The following is a 14,982-nucleotide window of genomic DNA, read 5'->3' on the forward strand; positions in this document are numbered from 1 at the left end:
AACGCCGAAAGTGCTGTTTGAATGAATGTTTAGGTGCCTGCTTCTGCCTACCACCACTCAGTCAGATACTTAGATACTTGTATGCTCAGTCTGATTATATGCAACGCAGGACACGCTAGATAATATCTAGTAATATCATCAACCATGTGTAGTTAACTAGTGACTATGATTGATTGTTTTTTATAAGATAAGTTTAATGCTAGCTAGCAACTTACCTTGGCTAACTGTATTCGCGTAACAGGCAGTCTCCTTGTGGAGTGCAACGAGAGAGAGGCAGGTCGTTATTGCATTGGACGAGTTAACTGTAAGGTTGCAAGATTGGATCCCCCGAGCTGATAAGGTGAAAATCTGTAGTCCTGCCCGTGAACGAGGCAGTTAACCCACCGTTCCTAGGCCGTCATTGAAAATAAGAATGTTTTCTTAACTGACTTTCCTAGTTAAATAAAGGTATAAAAATAATAATAATAATACAATTTAAAAAAAGGCAAATCGGCACCCAAAAATACTGATTTCCGATTGTTATGAAAACTTGAAATCGGCCCTAATTAATCGGCCATTCCGATTAATCGGTCGACCTCTAATCCTGTACCTGTCCCACAGGTGTGATGTTCGGACGTACCGATCCTGTTCAGGTGTTACACGATGTCTGCCACTGCGAGGATGATCAGCTGTCCGTCCTGTCTCCATGTAGCGCTGTCTTAGGTGTCTCACAGTATGCACATTGCAATTTATTGCCCTGGCCACATCTGCAGTCTTCATGCCTCCTTGCAGCATGCCTAAGGCACATTCACGCAGATGAGTAGAGATCCTGGGCATCTTTCTTTTGGTGATTTTCAGAGTCAGTAGAAAGGCCTCTTTAGTGTCCTAAGTTTTCATAACTGTGGCCTTAATTGCCTACTGTCTGTAAGCTGTTAGTGTCTTAATGACCGTTCCACAGGTGCATGTTCATTAATTGTTTATGGTTCATTGGGAAACAGTGTTTAAACCCTTTACAATGAATATCTGTGAAGTTATTTGGATATTTACAAATTATCTTTGAAAGACAGTGTCCTGAAAAAGGGACATTTCTTTTTTTGCTGAGTTTATATATATATATTGTTCACTTAACTCAAGGTACTTTGAAAAAGTAGATCATTACATCCTAACTACTTTGTGAAAAATTATCATATGTAAATCGACAAATTGCAAGAACTTCGGAGTCATGTATTAACAGAAAGTGTAATTTAGCCTATTAAAAACAAAAATGAAGGTTTAAGTGAGAATAAGGCAGCTCTTTAAGTGAGAATTCGGCAGGATTGCCCCTCCCCCCAAAAAATAAATGATTGGCTACTTGTGTAGTTCCTGTAGTTAGCTACACCACCACATGGTAATCAAGTAATTAACTACTGAAAGCACTACCTAGATTAGAATTTAATTCAACCAAAAAAGCTACTGCAAAATGGAGTTAAATTACTAGTTGAACTACATGTAGTTCACTACTCCCCAACACTGTACTTCATATGAAATATATTACTCATGTCCATGTTGCTCAATGCTCATCATTGCTCCAGCGTCTCATACCCCACTTAGTTGGCAGCTAAATTGCTTGGGCAATATGGCCTTTTTTTTTGTTACAGTGTATCATCAAATCAAATCAAATGTATTTATATAGCCCTTCTTACATCAGCTGATATCTCAAAGTGCTGTACAGAAACCCAGCCTAAAACCCCAGACAGCAAGCAATGCAGGTGTAGAAGCACGGTGGCTAGGAAAAACTCCCTAGAAAGGCCAAAACATAGGAAAATACCTAGAGAGGAACCAGGCTATGAAGGGTGGCCAGTCCTCTTCTGGCTGTGCCAGGTGAAGATTATAACAGAACATGGCCAAGATTTTCAAATGTTCATAAATGACCAGCATGGTCAAATAATAATAATCACAGTGGTTGTACAACAGGTCAGCACCTCATTAGCTTTAGAGGGTAATGTTATGAACAATCACTGCTGAAACAAACTGTTTTTCTAACTGTACTAATGTCCTACTCATCCCAATTTAAAGTACTGTGCACATGTTACTGTATACATGTTGTTAGGTAAGAGAAAGGGTTTTGTTGGCGGGTGTTAGAGTAGAGCGTGGGGAGGCATAGCCACCCCCTGAAAAATCAGACATAATATAATTTTAAAAAGTATCATTTTGTTTTTTTCTTCACAAAAGTAGTGCAGTGGGCCTTTACTAATCCTGTACTAGTGGGCCGATATAGCTGTCTGTAGCGCGGACCAAAAAATCATTGCAGCACCCCCACCCCCAAACATTTTCCTATGGGTATAGGGGGAAGGGCAGAATACAGTGGGGCACAGCATTGTGCTGCTGTGTGTTTGCATAAGGAGATATGACAGTGATCTGATATGATTGGCTGAGACTAAAGACCATGACAGAGGGAGATGTTGGAGTTTGGAGGCAGTCCTGGGCGTCCATTGAAAGAATGGCCAGGCGTAACCTAGCAACATGTTTGTGAACTACAGCAATCTCCTACGCACATCAAGCCAAAGAGAGGAGACAGAAGAACCTCCCCCACACCAGGAGAAATATTAAAGACTAGCCTCTGACTCACTAGCAGCAGTCTCTCTTTGTTAAGGAAGTGGAGAATCCCTCTCATATTTTTTGGGACGCTTCATGGACAGATAAGAAATAGTGAGCGAGAGGTGAAGAGACACAGGGATTGAATCCCACTCTCCAACGGGGAGTCACAAATGTTACCACTAGACCACGGCCCCGAACTTAGCAGCAGTCTCTTACGAAGACTGTAGAACCCATGCTCTGTAATTTCAGCCACTGTTCACACACTGCAATAGCCTCCTTGAATAAAATATCCTCATTATCAGAGGCAGGTTGACATATAATGATGATAAAAACATCACACTAAGATTTCAGATGAAGATAGTAGTCATGTTTCTTCCACCTGCGCTTATCAGTCGCTAGGCTTTTTAAGTGCTTTCACTCAGTGAAGTGTTGCTTGTGGTCGCTGTCCATGGACCATGGCTGCTTTGTAGAAATAGGCTACAGTTCATATCTTCGTGTGAATATGCAGACGAAATCGCAAGAGAATATGGCTCATCCACCATTCAAAAGAAAAGCAACCTAAACCACTCTCTGGAGTCTTTATGACCTTTCTCAGAGCAAGTTAGTCTGGTATGGCTCTTTCTGGTCTGGACTAGAGGTCGACCGATTATGATTTTTCAATGCCGATACCGATTATTGGAGGACAAAAAACGTCGATACCGATTAATTGGACGATTTTTAAAAATCTATTTGTAATAATGACAATTACAACAATACTGAATGAACCCTTATTTTAACTTAATATAATACATCAATAAAATCAATTTAGCCTCAAATAAATAATGAAACATGTTCAATTTGGTTTAAATAATGCAAAAACAAAGTGTTGGAGAAGAAAGTAAAAGTGCAATATGTGCCATGTAAGAAAGCTAACATTTAAGTTCCTTGCTCAAAACATGAGAACATATGAAAGCTGGTGGTTCCTTTTAACATGAGTCTTCAATATTCCCAGGTAAGAAGTTTTAGGTTGTAGTTATTATAGGAATTATAGGACTATTTCTCTCTATACCATTTGTATTTCATTAACCTGTTGACTAGTGAATGTTCTTATAGGCTCTTTAGTATTGCCAGTGTAACAGTATAGCTTCCGTCCCTCTCTTCGCCGCTACCTGGGCTCGAACCAGGAACACATCGACAACAATCATCCTTGAAGCAGCGTTACCCATGCAGAGCAAGGAGAACAACCACTCCAAGTCTCAGAGCAAGTGACGTTTGAAACGCTATTAGCACGCACTCCGCTAACTAGCTAGCCATTTCACATCGGTTACACCAGCCTAATCTCGGGAGTTGATAGGCTTGAAGTCATAAACAGTGCAATGCTTGAAGCATTACGAAGAGCTGCTGGCAAAACGCACGAAAGTGCTGTTTGAATGAATGCTTACGAGCTTGCTGGTGCCTATGTAACAGTATAACTTTAGACCGTCCCCTCGCCCATACTCGGGCGCGAACCAGGGACCCTCTGCACACATTAACAACAGTCACCCACGAAGTATCTCTACCCATCGCTCCACAAAAGCCTCTGCAAGGGGAACCACTACTTCAAGGTCTCAGAGCAAGTGACGTCACCGATTGAATCGCTATTTAGCGCGCACCACCGCTAACTAGCTAGTTCACATCCGTTACACCTACTATCACTCAGTCAGACTGCTCTATCAAATCATAGACTTAATTATAACATAATAACACACAGAAATACGAGCCTTAGTTCATTAATATGGTAGAATCCGGAAACTATCATTTCGAAAACAAAACGTTTATTCTTTCAGTGAAATACGGAACTGTTCCATATTTTATCTAACGGGTGGCAGTCCTAAGTCTAAATATTGCTGTTACATTGCACAACCTTCAATGTTATGTCATAATGAAGTAAAATTCTGCCAAATTAGTTTGCAATGAGCCAGGCGGCCCAAACTTTTGCATATACACTGACTCAATGAACGAAAGAGAAGTGACACAATTTCACCTGGTTAATATTGCCTGCTAACCTTTCTTTTAGCTAAATATACAGGTTTAAAAATATATACTTCTGTGTATTGATTTTAAGAAAGGCATTGATGTTTATGGTTAGGTACACGTTGGAGCAACGACAGTCCTTTTTCGCGAATGCGCACCGCATCGATTATATTCAAAGCAGGACACGCTAGATAAACTAGTAATCTCATCAACCATGTGTAGTTAACTAGTGATTATGATTGATTGATTGTTTTTTATAAGATAAGTTTAATGCTAGCTAGCAACTTACTTTGGCTTCTTACTGCATTCGCGTAACAGGCAGGCTCCTCGTGAGGCAAGTGGATAGAGCGTTGGACTAGTTAACCGTAAGGTTACAAGATTGAATCCCTGAGCTGACTATGGAAAAATCTGTTGTTCTGCCTATGAACAAGGCAGTTAAACCACCGTGAAGAAGTGAAGAAGTAAATTCAGAGCATTTGGCTCTTGGAACGTTTAGAGCGCACACTGGATGCTCTGGCCAAGGAGTAGGGTCGATCCAAGGATTCTGACATCACAACGACAGTCAAGCACCCAAGATAACTGGCTAAAGTTGGCTAGCTTGCTATCTACTTCCAGATACAAATGAGAGACCATCTCACTCTGACCATTTTACTCACCCTAGCAGGGGTGGTTCGGCTGTTTTCATATTGTCTAGAGCGTTGGTGATTGTAACTGTGCTGCTGGCAAGGATTTAATTACGTTTTATTTGTCTTTCATTTCTTGCTTGTTTTTTTGCTGTTGAATATGACACCGGTCATATTCAACAGTGTTCAATTGTGTTCGTAAATTAATCAGTTATTCTGTGCTCTGGCACACTCAGACAAAAATACTCTGAAATCAGAGTAGATAGCCAGAATGAATTTATGAACGCATCCATAGAATCATGGGCACTGTTTCTTCATAGCACTTCTGGATGAGGGCATGAAAGCAATGGAAATGAGTGATGAACAGGTTACTCACAGAGCATAGTGACACTGAATGGACCACTCCTACCTAACAAACTCATGATAGTGGAAAATCACAGAGAACTGGTCTCATTCAATACTGAAATGCAAAACTAATGCAATGACGCTCAACGAAATGGTATTGAAATGAATGCTGACAGACACTACAATGACCAATTGTACTGTGGCTGGATAAATACATATAGACAGTCTGTCTGTGAAGGGCTGTCTGGCTTCAATGCCATCAGTGACACTCTTATACAAACTCCAGATTTAAATGTATTTTAAAGTTTTTAAATGTTGTATTTAACCTTTATTTAACTATATTTAACACATCAACATTTGTAACATTTGCATAATACACATTTGGTGTAATTAAATAACATGGTTTTGGTCACATCGACTGAATTGAAAACGATTTATAGGTTTTTAGGTAACAATCAATATCACACCAATGTGTAAAAATGTGTTAGCCTAAGGTAATCCACAATCAAACACTAAAAACTAAGGAAAGGATTTAAATCTTAGAGACCGTGTTTTGTGCTCGTCAAAAGCCTGCTCGACTCTTGGGACTGGTCGTCTTTGAATCTGACAGATTCCTTCAGTATTGCTGGTCCTGTGGTGTTATGTGTTGTGATTATGGGGATGGTGGTCATGGTGTGTGTGCTTGTGTTCGTTGGCGTGTACGCCTAAGAATGTGTGTGTGTTACATGGTGAACTGGTAATGGGAACAGTGGTGGTGGTGGTGGGAGTAGCATGAGGTTTGATCAGGGGTGTTCCTAAATGCTCTAAATCCCACAATACTCCTCTGGAGCTTGCACAAGTACCCCTTCGTGTCGTCACGCCAATTGAGATGTAAGGGCCAGGCTTGTCAGGCAGTGCCCAGAGGGCCTGCTGCTGTCTGTGATGCACCAGAAGACATGGAACATGGTTCAGGCAGACACTCCCCCCTTCACCAAGTCCCAATACCCTCGTCCTCCTTCTCACCCTTCCTCAAAAAGCCCAATGAACCCATGCAGGGGGTGGGGGGAGTGCTTTCATGGCAGTCTGTGATAAGGAAAGGTCATTAGGATTGGACGGGAGGGTAGAGGGGTTAAATCCACTCAAAGGACCCTCAGATCACAGTAGCACAGGGCAACCAGGCCTTACTAAAAGATGTTGAGTGTCTGCCGTATCCTCGTCTGGAACCTCTCTAGAGGAATCAACACTTTGTGTTTACTAGAAATAGACACCGACACATCAAGCACCAATTCAATTTGATAAGCGCTGGTTTGAAGAATAGAATGGAATCTAATTTTATAAGAGCTATTAGAGCAGTTAACTGAAGTGCAGTTTTCGTAATTTTTGTGCAAAAATAGTTTTTTATCGTGATTAGTCTGAAATTGTTCAAAATTCACTGAAAACATCCAAAATAAATAATCTATACGGCTAAAAACAACAACGCGATGTCAAAACAAATTGACATTGAGGTTAAAGTAAGTTTGCTTTACCTGATTTTGCTATCCATTACTGATTTTGCTATCCATTAGTGATTTTGCTATCCATTACTGATTTAGCTATCCTTTACTGATTCTCCTATCCATGACTGATTTTGCTATTCATTTTGCTATCCATTACTGATTTTGCTATCCATTACTGATTTAGCTATTTATTACTGATTTTGCTATCCATTACTGATTTTGCTATCCATTACTGATTTTGCTATCCATTACTGATTTTGCTAACCATTATGTCAATATTCTTGTTGCTTTTTGTATAGTTTTTTTGTAAATTACAGCTCAATTTGAGCAAATTCTGAATTAATCGTGATTAATCACAGCAATCCTGCAATTAACACGATAATTTGTTTTTATTGTTTGACAGGCAAATTGTATACAGTACTGCACAAAAGTCTACTTTGTTTAGGCCTACTTGGCAGATAGACGATAAAGTGACATCAATTCCTATTATGTCATTGTGGCAATGGTAGTGCTATTAGAGTGTTTTGTGTAACATGATTTGTTATTAGAGTGTTTTGTGTAACATGATTTGTTATTAGAGTGTTTTGTGTAACATAATTTGTTATTAGAGTGTTTTGTGTAACATCATTTGTTATTAGAGTGTTTTGTGTAACATAATTTGTTATTAGAGTGCTTTGTGTAACATAATTTGTTATAAGAGTGTTTTGTGTAACATGATTTGTTATTAGAGTGCTTTGTGTAACATAATTTGTTATAAGAGTGTTTTGTGTAACATAATTTGTTATTAGAGTGTTTTGTGTAACATAATTTGTTATTAGAGTGTTTTGTGTAACATCATTTGTTATTAGAATGTTTTGTGTAACATAATTTGTTATTAGAGTGTTTTGTGTAACATAATTTGTTATTAGTGTTTTGTGTAACATAATTTGTTATTAGAGTGTTTTGTGTAACATCATTTGTTATTAGTGTTTTGTGTAACATTTGTTATTAGAGTGTTTTGTGTAACATAATTTGTTATTAGAGTGTTTTGTGTAACATAATTTGATATTAGAGTGTTTTGTGTAACATAATTTGTTATTAGAGTGTTTTGTGTAACATCATTTGATATTAGAGTGTTTTGTGTAACATAATTTGATATTAGAGTGTTTTGTTTAGCTGTGCTGTTTTGTTTGGATGACATCCAGGCTCTTAGGTAACAATACCGGGCTATGTATCAACAGGCAACATTGTGTAATCTACAGAAGGTCAGAGATCACAGAAACCTTCAACAAACCAACTCAAACATAGCAGCAAACCATCCCTCATATGAAACTGCCCATCCTTTGTAAAAATGTCAAAACACAGAGTAAAAAAAAAAAAACTTGTAGTACACACACTGAGCAGGTACAGTATATCCTTCAGCCTGTCCACTGCTCCAAATGTACCCCCTTCCTCCTGTCCCTCTCTCCTTGCCTCCCAGTCCTCCTACCTCCCTCCCTGCCTCCCAGTACTCTTACTTCCCTCCCGCCCTCTCAGAACTTCTCCCTCTCTCCCTGTCTCCCAGCCCGCCTACCTCCTTCCTCCCTCCCTCCCTCCCTGCCTCCCAGTACTCTTACTTCCCTCCTGCCCTCTCAGTCCTTCTCCCTCTCTCCTTGTCTCCCAGCCCTCCTACCTCCTCCCTCCCTCCCTCCCTGCCTTACAAAGCCAGTTGTGTGGAGGATAGCCTTAATAAGTCATCTGGAAGGAGGAGTTATGGCATCAGAGTTATCCTGTTCTCACCAACACAACAATGAGCTGTACAGTACCGCTGTTAAATACGCCACAGTGGCAGCGCTCTTCACTATGGATTAATTGAGGATGAGACATGATAATAAGGCCTAAACCTCAACTTGCCCTAGGTATCAAATACAATTGTACAATATTTACTTTATGGTATTGGAAAATGACTGGAATGCTGAAGAGTAGATTATATATACTGCAATTGTCCTGTACAGCAAAGCTATTATTATTTCTTAGAATACACCTGTTGTCTCACCAACCTGAAGATATAATATAATAGCATTATATGTCCCGTTAAAGTATTTGAATGATTACAGGAAACAGTACTGGTCAGGTACATTTTCAGGTGAATCACTGTAGATGTTGAACATAATATAACGTTCCTAGAAGCCAATTTATATGTATTAATTTAAACTGAGTTCATCTTTCATACTTAATTAAAGAACAGTCATACATCATTACTTATTGTTGATATCATTTCAAGGGATTGATAGCAGTTCATATGACGTTGGTTCTGGAATTTAGCTGGCAAGAAGCTGTCTTTGGAAATTGCTAGTTAACTTCAATCAACTATTTAGTCAGCCTTTTTTTTGTTGCCAAGGTTATATTCAATGTTTTCCCTGCACCAGAGTCAAAATCAAGGCCACTGGCTTCAAATTGTACTGGGGGATTGGACATTCAACATTATTTTCAGTGGACCTCATGGAAATCAATCTATATAGTTGTTAATCCATAAATATTCCCCATGGACTGGTCCATGCTGTGACCAAGACCTGGCACATGTTGGGATGATGGTGGGTACTACTACAGCCCATGCACTAGCAGACTACAACTGGACACAGCTGTCGCTCCTGTTACACTACACTATACGTGAGCACTAATGCGGTATTAACCCAGAAACTGCCCATGTTAGAGGGATGCTGCGGTAGACTGCAATCGGCCAGAACCAGGGGCGGGGTTACATTAAGCTGTAGGCTACATATAAATCTGATTATTGACCCGTTCCACATTTGGTGCTGGGACATAATCCAAAGGCGTTTTTTTCATATACATGGAGTTTGTCCCAATTATTTATCCTTCCTCGCAAAGTGTGCACTTGTTCACATTTCATCTCTGACTTCAAAGGAATGACTGGTAAAATAAATATGGTGGAAACTCCCAGTTGCCCATGCCTCCACCAAACCAATGTTTTTAGATTTGTGGAAAGAAGTGAATGAGTGCACACTTCAGGATAAATGAGATATTATTGGGACACACAGTATAACTCTTATACATTGAGTGTACAAAACATTAGGAACACCTTCCTAATATTGAGTTGCACCCTCTTTTGCACTCAGAACAGCCTCAATTCGCCGGAGAATGGACTCTACAAGGTGTTGAAAGCATTCCACAGGGATGCTGGCCCATGTTGACTCCAATGCTTCCCACAGTAGGTAATGCTTCCCCAAGGCTAATGGACACTGAGAAAGTGGAGAAGGCAGTGAGGTTCCCGAGACCAGAGTGGCCCGTTTCCCAGCCGCTCTGATGCATGGATTCCTATGCTGTTGAAGTAGAGGGGTCATACAAAGCACACTGGCATCATGGCCCACTTTATAGTCTCCACGGAGACATCAAACTTGTGTTGCTACCGGATTCTCCAGACGCTGCTTAGCCGCTGCCCGCCAATCATAAATAAAGATGTTCTGTGATAGCATGCCCTTTTACTGATTTCCATCTCTAGTGGAAATTATTGCCAGTGTGTTACATTGTGTTGGGTACTAATGTCATGTTTGTTTATGGTAGATTTCTAAGCACCAATGCTGTTTGGTGCCACTTCATTTGTGGCAATAATTAGTAAATGCTGCTGCTAGCCTCAGGACTACCGTTTAGCAAATTGCTACAAATGTCTTTCTGTCTATTCGCAAGGCTTTGGCACCAATTTCATCTTCCGCTCAAAACAAATAAAATGACTTTATTGCCATTCTGGCAGAAACAACGACAAGTAATAAAAAGAGATACATGCTACATAGTCCATACATCATATTAATGTAACCAAGCTATTCACATACAATTCATATCATACAACATATTCAATTCCAGCTTGTTTTGCAAGTCTCGCTGTATTTGCCAATGCATAACTTTTTCAGATTGCATGCTGCTGGAATGTAATACACTCCTAATGCCAGGCCTCGACAGATCGGATTTTGGTTTGCTCCAAATTGCCCGTCGTGCTATGCCCATGTAATTTCCAGACAGGGAGGGAATACAACATTTTGCGTCACATTTCTTAAGAGAATCAGGGTTATGCAATCTTTGCAGATGGTGCAGTTGGGCCACTTCTGCATCCCAAATGGCACTGGCATCCTATTCCCCACGAGCCCTGGTCAAAAGTAGTGCACTTTATAGGGAATATGGTGCCTTTTGGGATGCGGCCTCTGATTCCAGTGCTGGCTATGCCAGAGGACCTGGGGTTTAATCACTCTGCATGGCAGTGAACGTTATCCTTCCTGACTGTACATAGATCTTTCTATTTACCTTTTCTTTTGTGTTATTGACTACGTTTGTTTATGTGTAACTCTGTGTTGTTGTTTTTGTCGCACTGCTATGCTTTATCTTGGCCAGGTTGCAGTTGTAAATGAGAACTTGTTCTCAACTGGCCTACCTGGTTAAATAAAGGTGAAATAAAAAAATAATAATAATAAAGAGCAAAAACCAAGCCATTAGGTCGAAGGAATTGTGTCTAGGCACAATCCCCATCATGGTGTGGGGATGTTTTTCAATGGCAGGGACTGGGAGACTAGTCAAGATCAAGAGAAAGATGAACAGTGCAAAGTCCAGAGCGATCCTTGATGAAAACCTGCTCCAGAGCGCTCAGGACCTCAGACTGGGGCAAAGTTTCACCTCCAACAGGAGAACGACCCTAAGCACACAGCCAAGACAATGCAGGCTTGAGGAAAAGCCTCTGAATGTCCTTGAGTGGCCCAGCCAGAGCCCGGACTTGAACCCAATCGAACATCTCTGGAGAGACCTGAAAATAGCTGTGTCGCAACGCTCCCCATTCAACCTGACAGAGCTTGAGAGGATCTGCAGAGAAGAATGGGAGAAACTCCCCAAACACAGGTGTGCCAAGCTTGTAGCGTCATACCCAAGAAGACTTGAGGCTGTAATCGCTGCCAAAGGTGCTTCAACAAAGTACTGAGTAAAGGGTCTGAATACTTACAGTACCAGTCAAAAGTTTGGACAGACCTACCCATTCCAGGGTTTTTCTTTATTTTTGCTATTTTCTACATTGTAGAATAATAGTGAAGACATCACAACTATGAAATAATACATATGGAATCATGTAGTAACCAAAAAAGTGTTAAACAAATCTAAATATATTTTAGATTTTAGATTCTTCAAAGTATCCACCCTTTGCCTTGATGACAGCTTTGCACACTCTTGGCATTCTCTCAACCAGCTTCATGAGGTAGTCACCTGGAATGCATTTCAATTAACAGGTGTGCCTTGTTAAAAGTTAATTTGACAAATTACCAAAGTATTTGACAGTCAGAAAACCAAAGCTTTTAGTTGTTTTAACTTCCCAAAGTTTGTAACCTGGATGCCTTAATATTTTAAATTCTAAAAACTACATTGACAATTACACATTTCAGAACTGAGTAAGTCCTTGAAATGATATAATAGAGATTTCATTATGCTCCCCTCTCTCTCTTGCTCATGTTTTAGCTTTTACACCAGTTTCAAAACTGGCAGTGAACTCAGCAACCAACCAACAGACCACTTTAACTACAACTAAATTCTCGCTAACGGTTACAGAAACACTTTGCTTTTTACATTTGGTTGTTCATCTATCTTCATTGAGTGCACTAACTGAAGTCACTCTGGAGAAAATTGTATGCTAAATTACCAAAATGTAAATGTAAAAAATGTATGGTTGTAACACATGATATTATTCCAATGAGTTTCACCCCCAAAATAAATTGAAATCATCTGAATTTGACATTTTCAGTTGCTTTAGTTTGTTTGACTTCTTGGTTGTGAATTTCTTGAGTTGAGTAACCATGTAGATCTTAGCTGATTCAACTTGATTTCATAAGTTAAGACAATTTGATATGTTGTAGTTATCTAAAGCGATTTTTTTGTCAACACAACTGATATGTTGCTTCAGTTGATCTGATTTTATTGTTGTGAATTTCTAAGTTGAGAAAACACATCGTTTTTTGCTAAATCAACTTGATTTAATATGTTTTGATATTTTGAGTGAGTTGAAGTCAATTCAACTTAAAACATTTTGTTAACTCAACAAATTTAGTTGACATGGGCAAGTAAAATGACTGATTTTGACCGAATCTCAATAAATGTTTTAAAGTGCAGGCAATGGCATCTAACATTTAATACCAGCACCCCTCTGGTTGAAAGTTCACTTCCCAATAACCCAATTGATGGTTTGTAATACATCTAGGCCTCCATGCATGCCCTCTGGTAGGCCTACCATGTCATATTGGTGTGTTGTGTGTAAATAGTGGACACAGTTACTATAAACGTCTTCAATCAGATTAGAGAAATAAGCAAGACAAATGTTTGGTTTCAGTTTTGCTGTTAGATGGTGTTTTTTTATTGTAACTAATTGTTCTTATGGCTATTATACACTATGTTAACACTATGTTGAATATGGGCCTATGTGCTGGCCTATGAATATCAAACACAACAATAAGCATACCAGATGGCCCGGGACAGGTAAATGATGGCGACAACAGCACTAACAGTTAGCACTATGCTATTGCTAGTGAAAAATAGCAATTCACAGCTGGTTTTTCAACAACCGATGAGGATTTATCTAACATATGTCCATTGGCAGATATCAGTTACAGTAGCTAACAGAAAGACAGGTGTTGCCAACGCATCGTCTATATTCATCTTTTAAAATGGCCCTGACCATAACATGCCAGCCAGCAGCAATTTCCTCGTAATATTTGAAGGGCTGTATCTGTATGCGTCCTAATGCACAGGCCAAGATTGTTACTTCCCGACCATACAGTTCCTTCCGACCGTCACAAACCTCAGTGCTTCCGACAGATACGTTTAAATACTTAACAATTATTCAATACATTCATTGTGAAAAGCATAAGATGACATATGCCTAATAATACATTGACGCAATGCAATGTCCTGACATACGCTTGACGATTACGACAGTAATAACACAAACATGACGCTTGCTCTTCCTGAGGATTCCCATCAACCTGCTGTAAAAACATATCTCTCTCCTATCGCTCTCTCTTATTTATAGCTGGTCCAACATTTAAAATAACAACTTAACATTTCAATAGAAACCAAGCGTTCTTACCGTGTAATTAATCTCCACAATGTATTAAGGCCTAAGGTTTTTATACCCGTCTCCATGGCCCTTGGTTTTTCCTCTGCTGCTGATCAGCATCAGCAGCCTTACAATGAATCGAGAGCGATGATGCTACGAGACCCCGCCCTCCTTCCCGTGCAGCGAGAACGAGCTCACGGACTTCAGCACCCGGGAACTGCAGTGTCTGTAACTCCACCATTTCTAAACCCCCGTTCTGTGGGTTACTTGCCATACCCGAAGAGGAAGCTTGTACGCAAGATATACACGGACTTAGTCTCAGTTTTTTTCTTCTTTACCTCCTCTCTATCCCCCGTTCACGGAAACGATGTCAACCGCTCATAGACAAAAGGATGACAAGCAGCCAGAAGCCCTTTCGTCGCAGTGGAGTCGGCCATCACTGTCGCTTTCAGATAGGGCGTTAGGCAAATAAACAATATAAATGGCAAGGCTAGGCCATTTATTGAGGATGAAGACACAGCCTTCCGTTCACTACATAGATAGCCTAATAGGCCTGCTTGGCCATACAATATAAATATCCTACCTACCTGTAAAATATAATATGCTAAAAGTGGCTCAAAGTTACTTTAAAAAAAATGTAACAACATAAATCAGTCAGTGTCAGAGTTACATGTCGATGCCCAACTGGCCACACACTGGTTGAGTCCAAGTTGTTTCCACGTCATTGTTGAACCAAGGTGGAACAGACATTGAATTAAAGTCTGTGCCCAGTGGGTGGTATGCTGCTATTCTGCTAAAAACCTAACATTCTGGGAACATGTGAGAGTTTCCCCCTACAACGATGAACTAAATATGACATTGATTTAGTAATGATTCACAAGAAGTCATGATGGGTTATGTAGCCTAGTCAAGACACAGATGTAGCCTACTGTACTGT

At 39.9% G+C, this 14,982-nt stretch overlaps 1 protein-coding gene across 4 annotated transcripts in view; it reads right to left on the reverse strand.

The window, feature by feature from the left end:
• The window catches only part of jakmip2 (janus kinase and microtubule interacting protein 2), a 41,842-nt gene extending 27,461 nt beyond the window's left edge, over window positions 1–14,381 (reverse strand). For 2 of the 4 annotated variants that reach the window (XM_036989722.2, XM_036989724.2), the window contains exon 1: window positions 14,076–14,381. The gene's annotated coding sequence lies outside the window, so the exon portion shown is untranslated. The remainder of the gene's footprint in view (window positions 1–14,075) is intronic. The other 2 variants (XM_036989725.2, XM_036989723.2) reach the window with 2 other exon arrangements.
• Window positions 14,382–14,982: the final 601 nt, after the last annotated feature.

The sequence above is a fragment of the Oncorhynchus mykiss genome, chromosome 10, assembly GCF_057628025.1.
Source record: "Oncorhynchus mykiss isolate SJ-2025 chromosome 10, ASM5762802v1, whole genome shotgun sequence".
Lineage (NCBI taxonomy): Eukaryota > Metazoa > Chordata > Actinopteri > Salmoniformes > Salmonidae > Oncorhynchus > Oncorhynchus mykiss.